Raw genomic sequence first — 8589 nt, forward strand, 5'->3', positions numbered from 1 at the left:
CTTGCCCGCGAAAGGCAAAGGTCCCGAGTTCGAGTCTCCGTAGGGCACACAGTTTTAATCTGCCAGGAAGTTTCATATCAGCGCACACTCCGCTGCAGAGTGAAAATCTCATTCTGGAAACATCCCCCAAGCTGTGGCTAAGCCATGTCTCCGCAATATCCTTTCTTTCAGGAGTGCTAGTTCTGCAAGGTTCGCAGGAGAGCTTCTGTAAAGTTTGGAAGGTAGGAGACGAGGTACTGGCAGAAGTAAAGCTGTGAGTACCGGGCGTGAGTCGTGCTTCGGTAGCTCAGTTGGTAGAGCACTTGCCCGCGAAAGGCAAATGTCCCGAGTTCGAGTCTCGGTCGGGCACACAGTTTTAATCTGCCAGGAAGTTTCATTCACTACGCTACTAACACCTACCCCATTACATTTAGCGGCCCATATCTCCTTTTACCTATGGATCCTCGAAATTCTCCGTAGCCTTGGTCCTGTCTCTTTCGCAGTCAGTGGCAGTCGGCACTGAAGGGGGCAATCTTGCTACTACAGAAACAACATGGCGCTCAACACCTATTGGCTGTATTAGCCGGGTGCTTGAAATGCCTACAATTCGTCTTAGTTGTGAAAACATGGCAGGACTCAGTTCTGCGAGGAGGCGAAACGCCACCTTTATCTCTCGACTAAACTGCTGATTTATCCTCCTAACAGACTTCATTATCGCCATGTCTCCAATCCGTCACCTATGACATTATTCCTTGCGTTCTCTGACCAAAGAGTATTGGAACATCAAGAAATAATTTATATGTGGTCGGCAAAAGATTGAAATCCTTCAGCAGATGACTGTCGAAGGGTGTACAGCTTGCCTTGAAAGAAACTCACGTCCTTCCAGTCGGAGTACTGGTCTGCTGACCCCTTAGCCAACACATGAAAACTGCCTCCATTTTCAGTCCCTGAAGTGATTCGACATACGTTCGAATACCTCCTGACAGCTAAAAGCATGTCAAATTTAGTTGAAACTCATCAGACGACGGTCACGTTCTGCCATCATCGTGAACACTTTGCGAAAACGTGGCAGCATTGTCAGAGGCTCCTCCTAAAAAGGGAGGGATGAAAGGGACTGCAGAAAAATTGAATAATTCTCTGGGTTATAGGATAAGGAGAGGACCAAATACGTGCTCTAGAATATCTTCAGGGGTTGCTTGAATACTCTACGTTTTAGGCTGATGCCGGCGCTTCTTTTGACTGCAGCTGCTCTTGTAATTCTAGATTTTTGAGACTGAAAGCTGCTTTATTATCTAGTAGTGTTCGGAGAGGATCACTACTGCTCGCCTGCGCTCAGTCCTCGATTTGCGAGCGCATAGTGGGCATTTTATCCATTCAGATTTGAAACAAAATTTTACCAAAGCACCACAAGTAAGCAAAACAGTAACACCACATCTCAGCCACAAGACCTGAAAATAAAAATTCAGTGCCCTCCTACAATGGTCTCTGCGTCCGCAGCATCCTTGGTGGAAGGGTTGGTGGCTTTCGTGGCACTCAACACAAAACGTGTCACATGGTGATATCGTAGACGTAATATAGAGCGAACAACTCCGGGCAATGAACCTCAGAGCTATAGGCCAGACAGTGGACAGATTCATAACTAGCAGACCGCCGCAAGGCAGAACTGACCCCAAGGGCGGAACAGTGTGGACCAGCAGAGGAGCTGTACGGCCGGTGGCACGCAGCTGGGTGTCAGATCTGCTGGTATTGTGCCCAAGTGGCACTGGAATACGTACACCTCGGCGGACGCCTGGTGCCCGGTGGTGGCAGACACAGGCAATCAGCGTGCAGAACATGGCCCTAGACAGAACGGGCTCGCATTCTGAGGTCGTGTGAGTGTGTAGAAACGGCCTCCTGCTCGTAGTAAAAGGTGCTGATGCAGCAGTAGGCCACGATCAAGCGCACACCATGTGGCTTTGGCGTCTGATTCGTGGCAAAGCTTGGTATGAGAAAATAGCTGTCTGATCTACGGTATCCCAAACCGAACACCGGTTATTGCAGGCGCAGAGTGGTGTCGGAAATGACTACCAGGAAAGTAGGCACCTGGAAAGACTTCTAAACAGTACAGAAGATTTAGAGTCAAAACCGAAAGTGTGCAGGGTGTATCTGAAATTAATGTAGAAAATGAGAGGGCTGGTAGAGTGGTTCATTACAAGCATATTTCATTTAGCAATCTATGTCCGCATCCCGTAGCGTAAGGTGCTAGGCGTCGTTGAACAGCGTCGCACCCCGCCAAGAGGGTAGGCACACAACATGTCATCCCGGCCGTCAAGACAGCAGTCTGCAGGGCAACGTTTTCGGTGTATTTGTGGCATCAAGGTAAATGAGAAATCAGAGTGAAGTTTTACAACCTTTATTTAAAAACCGTCACAAAATGTGTTCGAAATTATGTTATTATGCTTGAATGCACGCCGAGTAACGACGTTGGAGTGAATGTCGCAATCTTTTAGACACTCTTGACAAAGTGGAAATTGCATCGGTCGCTGCTATAATGCGTGTTACCAGCTTTCTATCAGTCTCAATGGGTGTTTCATAGACAACAGATTTCAAGTGGCTCCAGAAGAAAAAATTCAAAAAAATGGTTCAAATGGCTCTGAGCACTATGGGACTCAACTGCTGAGGTCATTAGTCCCCTAGAACTTAGAACTAGTTAAACCTAACTAACCTAAGGACATCAAAAACATCCATGCCCGAGGCAGGATTCGAACCTGCGACCGTAGCGGTCTTGCGGTTCCAGACTGCAGCGCCTTTAACCGCACGGCCACTTCGGCCGGCCGAAGAAAAAATTGATGGGCGTCAAGTCGGGATAACATGCAGTCCGGCCCTCTGCGCACTATCCAGTTCTCACCAAAGGTTTCATCCAATGCATTCGCACTGCATGTGCGAAGCGCGCAGGGGCACGATCATGTCTGCACCACATTCGCTGTCGCAGGTTGAGTGGAAGATGTTGCTACAGCTCAGGCAGAGTTTCTCGTAGAAAGATTAAGTATCTGCTTGCGTTCAGTCGCCGGGAGAACACGTATGGACAGACCAGGTTATCGCCTGCCAAGCCCTCCCAAATGTTGACAGCGTAGCTATCTTGTTGATCACCCTAGCATCTGTAACACAAAATCAATACACCGGGTTTCGAAGTAGGCCTTAAACGCACATGCGCCATTACGAAAACGTGGCAGTGGAAAAGTTATTTCAAGTGAACCTGTGTTTCGTAGGGGCTTGTGAATGGCAGTGGAAAAGTTATTTCAAGTGAACCTGTGTCTCGTAGGGGCTTGTGAATGGCAGTAAATGTACGTGGGTCTGGCACTCGACGATTCGGAAGCTGCCGAACGTACAAACGTTGAGCAGCGTCAACCTTCCGTCGCCTCGTAAGCACAAAGCACGTATGTGCTTTCCTCTCAAGAATAGCGCTCCACTGCGTGTCTGCTCCACACAGTACCAAACACAAGATTGTCACCGTTTGACGACTAACTGACGCAGGCGAACGGGACTCCGCAGTGACCACAGATGCTGCCTTCTATGCAACACCTATCAAACAGGCATTTGCACACCACAAAGCAACGCGTTCACGTCCGAGTAAGAGGAGGAAAACCGGTATTGTTTTCCCGCCTGGTATATCTACAACTATGTCGACTACAGTGTTTGCAAATAAAGGTCATAAAACATGCTTCCGACGTCTCTTTTACCTTGATTTCACAAATACATTGAAATCGTTGCCTTTCAGACCTGCTACTACAACGGCTTGGATAGTATGTTGTACGCGGACTCACTTGGGGCCGTGTGATGCTGTTCAACACCTTGCGCCGTACGCTAAGGGATGCGACATTGGTTGCTATGTGAAATATGCTTCTTATGACCCCGTCTACCAGCGCTCTTATTTTTTACGTTCATTTCAGAAACACCTTGTATATAACTAACCTGAGTACAAGTGGGAATGCCGTAGCATTGTAGAACAAACCACGAGACACTCAAAATGGTCGTGGTAGATATCATCTGGTGGAGCAACAGATTGCGGAAACCATTACAGGAGAAATGAAAGGAAAGACGTCTTGCTTCGCCGTGGGATAGGATCAGAGAGAGTGTCTGTCCTTTATCCAGTGCTCTGGTCGCGTTCCACACTTAACACGTGATTCTCCACTTAGTTCTGAGGTTATGATTCTACCCGCATGTAGGACACTGGAGTGGGTACACGAATACTGGAAATGAAAATTTGAAGTAGAAATAATTTTAAATCAACCATTAAATGTCCCGGTACCCTCTAGACAGGCGACGGACTGCGCAGTATTTAACTGCGTGATTACATAGAATTATTTTGGTAAAGTGAAAGACTGGATGCCGGTGTTACAGTGATATATTTGTTAGCCATACTAGACTTTATGTAGTATCGTTTTCGACAATGTCCTTCGAGAAGCTAAATCGTGTGGTTATTATTTTTTTATACTCCTCAGCTGGAAAACCTATTTAACGTCAGTTACTAACAACACACTTAAACATGTCGTTTGATACTAATAATAATAAATGGAATATGTACATCAGTCACAATAATGTGATTAAACTACAATATTATTGACTTTATGTTCATAATATATATTTACTTTCTTTCGTGATTAAACTGTTTCTAGTTACAACGTTACTTGTCCTGAAACATTTGCAACTTTCCATCACAGACTATGTTTAAAAAGAAAACATAAAAAGTCCAGCCTACTAATAATTACCAGACATTGTTAGCGGTGTCAGTTGAGCCGTTTAGTATACCACTAATATGTCAGAAGCCTTATCCTAGCTGCCTTACAGGGAAGAGAGCCTCCCCATTAGACGATGAAAATTTAAGAGAAGCAATTCATACAACGTATAATATCTTATTGAAGGAAAACAACTACAAGGCGTGGCCTAATTAAGGATGGAAGTGTGAGTAAAACACCTCAGATCAATACATTAATGAAGCGACCACTATAAAAATTTAGTTTATTGCTATAAGACACTGAAAAACTGATTTACCCACTGAATGAATCATGTAAACATTTAATAAGTGAACAAAATGTTGAAATTAAGAAATATCGCCTTGGAACATGAGGCTGGACACATGAAAGCGTAAAATGAAGTTATAACACAGATACGGCCAATGACTGTGAAAATGGTTAGTGATTTCGAAAAGAATCCCAAAGAAAGCGAGTACGAGCTCCAATACAATCGCCAGAGTGCATGAGGTAGCAACTACACTCCTGGAAATGGAAAAAAGAACACATTGACACCGGTGTGTCAGACCCACCATACTTGCTCCGGACACTGCGAGAGGGCTGTACAAGCAATGATCACACGCACGGCACAGCGGACACACCAGGAACCGCGGTGCTGGCCGTCGAATGGCGCTAGTTGCGCAGCATTTGTGCACCGCCGCCGTCAGTGTCAGCCAGTTTGCCGTGGCATACGGAGCTTCATCGCAGTCTTTAACACTGGGAGCATGCCGCGACAGCGTGGACGTGAACCGTATGTGCAGTTGACGGACTTTGAGCGAAGGCGTATAGTGGGCATGCGGGAGGCTGGGTGGACGTACCGCCGAATTGCTCAACACCTGGGGCGTGAGGTCTCCACAGTACATCGATGTTGTCGCCAGTGGTCGGCGGAAGGTGCACGTGCCCGTCGACCTGGGACCGGACCGCAGCGACGCACGGATGCACGCCAAGACCGTAGGATCCTACGCAGTGCCGTAGGGGACCGCACCGCCACTTCCCAGCAAATTAAGGACACTGTTGCTCCTGGGGTATCGGCGAGGACCATTCGCAACCGTCTCCATGAAGCTGGGCTACGGTCCCGCACACCGTTAGGCCGTCTTCCGCTCACGCCCCAACATCGTGCAGCCCGCCTCCAGTGGTGTCGCGACAGGCGTGAATGGAGGGACGAATGGAGACGTGTCGTCTTCAGCGATGAGAGTCGCTTCTGCCTTGGTGCCAATGATGGTGGTATGCGTGTTTGGCGCCGTGCAGGTGAGCGCCACAATCAGGACTGCATACGACCGAGGCACACAGGGCCAACACCCGGCATCATGGTGTGGGGAGCGATCTCCTACACTGGCCGTACACCACTGGTGATCGTCGAGGGGACACTGAATAGTGCACGGTACATCCAAACCGTCATCGAACCCATCGTTCTACCATTCCTAGACCGGCAAGGGAACTTGCTGTTCCAACAGGACAATGCACGTCCGCATGTATCCCGTGCCACCCAACGTGCTCTAGAAGGTGTAAGTCAACTACCCTGGCCAGCAAGATCTCCGGATCTGTCCCCCATTGAGCATGTTTGGGACTGGATGAAGCGTCGTCTCACGCGGTCTGCACGTCCAGCACGAACGCTGGTCCAACTGAGGCGCCAGGTGGAAATGGCATGGCAAGCCGTTCCACAGGACTACATCCAGCATCTCTACGATCGTCTCCATGGGAGAATAGCAGCCTGCATTGCTGCGAAAGGTGGATATACACTGTACTAGTGCCGACATTGTGCATGCTCTGTTGCCTGTGTCTATGTGCCTGTGGTTCTGTCAGTGTGATCATGTGATGTATCTGACCCCAGGAATGTGTCAATAAAGTTTCCCCTTCCTGGGACAATGAATTCACGGTGTTCTTATTTCAATGTCCAGGAGTGTATCTGGCTGCGAACGTTAGAACTGCGCAAATGAACCCTGACGTAAACTTAATGGCAGTGCGCTGCCTGCGGCTCTGTAACTGCATCAATGGCTCATGCTAACTACTCCCAAGCAATATGAATCTGGAAGACGGTGGCAGTAGCGGCTGTAAATTTAGAATCCAACTTGAGCTCTGAACTCGGCTTCAATATGGAGACATCTCTTTCTGCGGTTGGCTAAAGTGGAGTGCGTTCTCGATGGCACACCTGAAGATAGTCTCCTGTACTATTAATAATTTTATACGTAAGTTTAACAAATTCCTACTCTTATGGATTTTGTCATGGTTAGCCGACAGTGCTGTGGTGCAGGAAGCAAGGCGGAAAGTCTCTACCACTACTCGACAAGTTTCTAGCCCCAGCCAGCCAAAGGGCTTGCATATGGACACATGAGGAAAAGCGCGACTCCCAGCGATATAGTTATTGTGTACCAATTAAACTCCACGTTTCTCATATTTATACGACTACTCCTTCGTGACATGGCCGTAGACAACTTCGCTCCCATGCCACGAGTTCTGAGAGCTACACCTTGCTTTGGAGGTTTTGAACTAGTGAAATAGAAATCCTCCTAGAGTCTCCCAGAAGGCAGTTTTTGCCAAAAGCAGGCTGCCGACCAGAACAAATGCCGTGTAGAGATAGGATTCAATGAAATTCCTGTTCTGTACCTGCTCGGCGGCTGCTTTCAGCGAAGGACAAATTTATGTCATGAGCTTCCGAGGCTCCAGAAAGGAACATGCCCCCCTCACCGTAATAAAAGGAAAGGTGACAAATAAATTATACTAAGTCGTTGGCAGTAGCGAACATTGTATGCAGTTATCATGCAGCGTTAAAGAACCAATTAAATGACCGTTTGGATGTACATATTACATTATAAAACATGATGTGTGCCAATTTGGGTATAATCTGCATCGCAAAAACTGATTTTATTGTGTGTTAGTTATCACATGGAGACAAATGGAACGTTTGCTATGGGGCTTCAACGCCTAGCGGGACTGCTACGGTCGCAGGTTCGAATCCTGCCTCGGGCATGGATGTGTGTGATGTCCTTAGGTTAGTTAGGTTTAAGTAGTTCTAAGTTCTAGGGGACTTATGACCTAAGATATTGAGTCCCATAGTGCTCAGAGCCATTTGAACCATTTTTCAACGCCTATGCCAATCAGTGTACGTTTAGCTGGAGTGCCTGTGAAGAGAGGCTGTGTGGCTTCACAATAAGCGTCTATGAAGCCAGGTATTGGTGGATGCTCGCGTTATCAGTGATAGCTATTAACTACACTCGCAGCAAAGGTTTGTAGTGACCTCCTAGTGGACGTCGAAGTATCTCATTCACGAATAGAAACGCTGTGTCCCATAATAGTCACATATAGAGCACTTTCCTTCTACCGTTGAAGATCTGCAAAACTCCCTTTGGTGTTATAATTATGTTTGATTGGATGGTTCTTGTGCCTCTTTCCTCCAATGTAATCACTTGTTAGCCAATTTTAACGCCGTCCTCTACCTCACTAAGATTTTCACACATGCCAAGAAAGAATTCCTTCTTAAATAACTTCAGAATAATGCTTAGTTTGACAGTATATCTCCAAAAATTAATAGCCATGTGATCACAGATCTTCTGAAGTCTCCTAATTACAGCATTGGCCTACCTACTGAGAATCACCAAAGCCAGACTGCATGACAAGCAAAATGAGATTCCTCCTACATCTACAATGACGTGTTCACGAAGGTGACAGTGGCCTCATTGTCTACAGCGCTGTGGTCTTTAATGTGCACTCCGCCCCCTCCCCCAAACCCCGTCCCCACATAACCTCAGTCGGTCATACACATTTCAACGTCTTCAACGAGACTGACTTTGTTTCCATCAACTACCATAGTGAAACTAAATTTGTGTTCCAGCTCTCAATGGCG

Source organism: Schistocerca nitens, chromosome 3 (genome assembly GCF_023898315.1).
Source record: "Schistocerca nitens isolate TAMUIC-IGC-003100 chromosome 3, iqSchNite1.1, whole genome shotgun sequence".
In the NCBI taxonomy this organism is placed as follows: Eukaryota; Metazoa; Arthropoda; class Insecta; order Orthoptera; family Acrididae; genus Schistocerca; species Schistocerca nitens.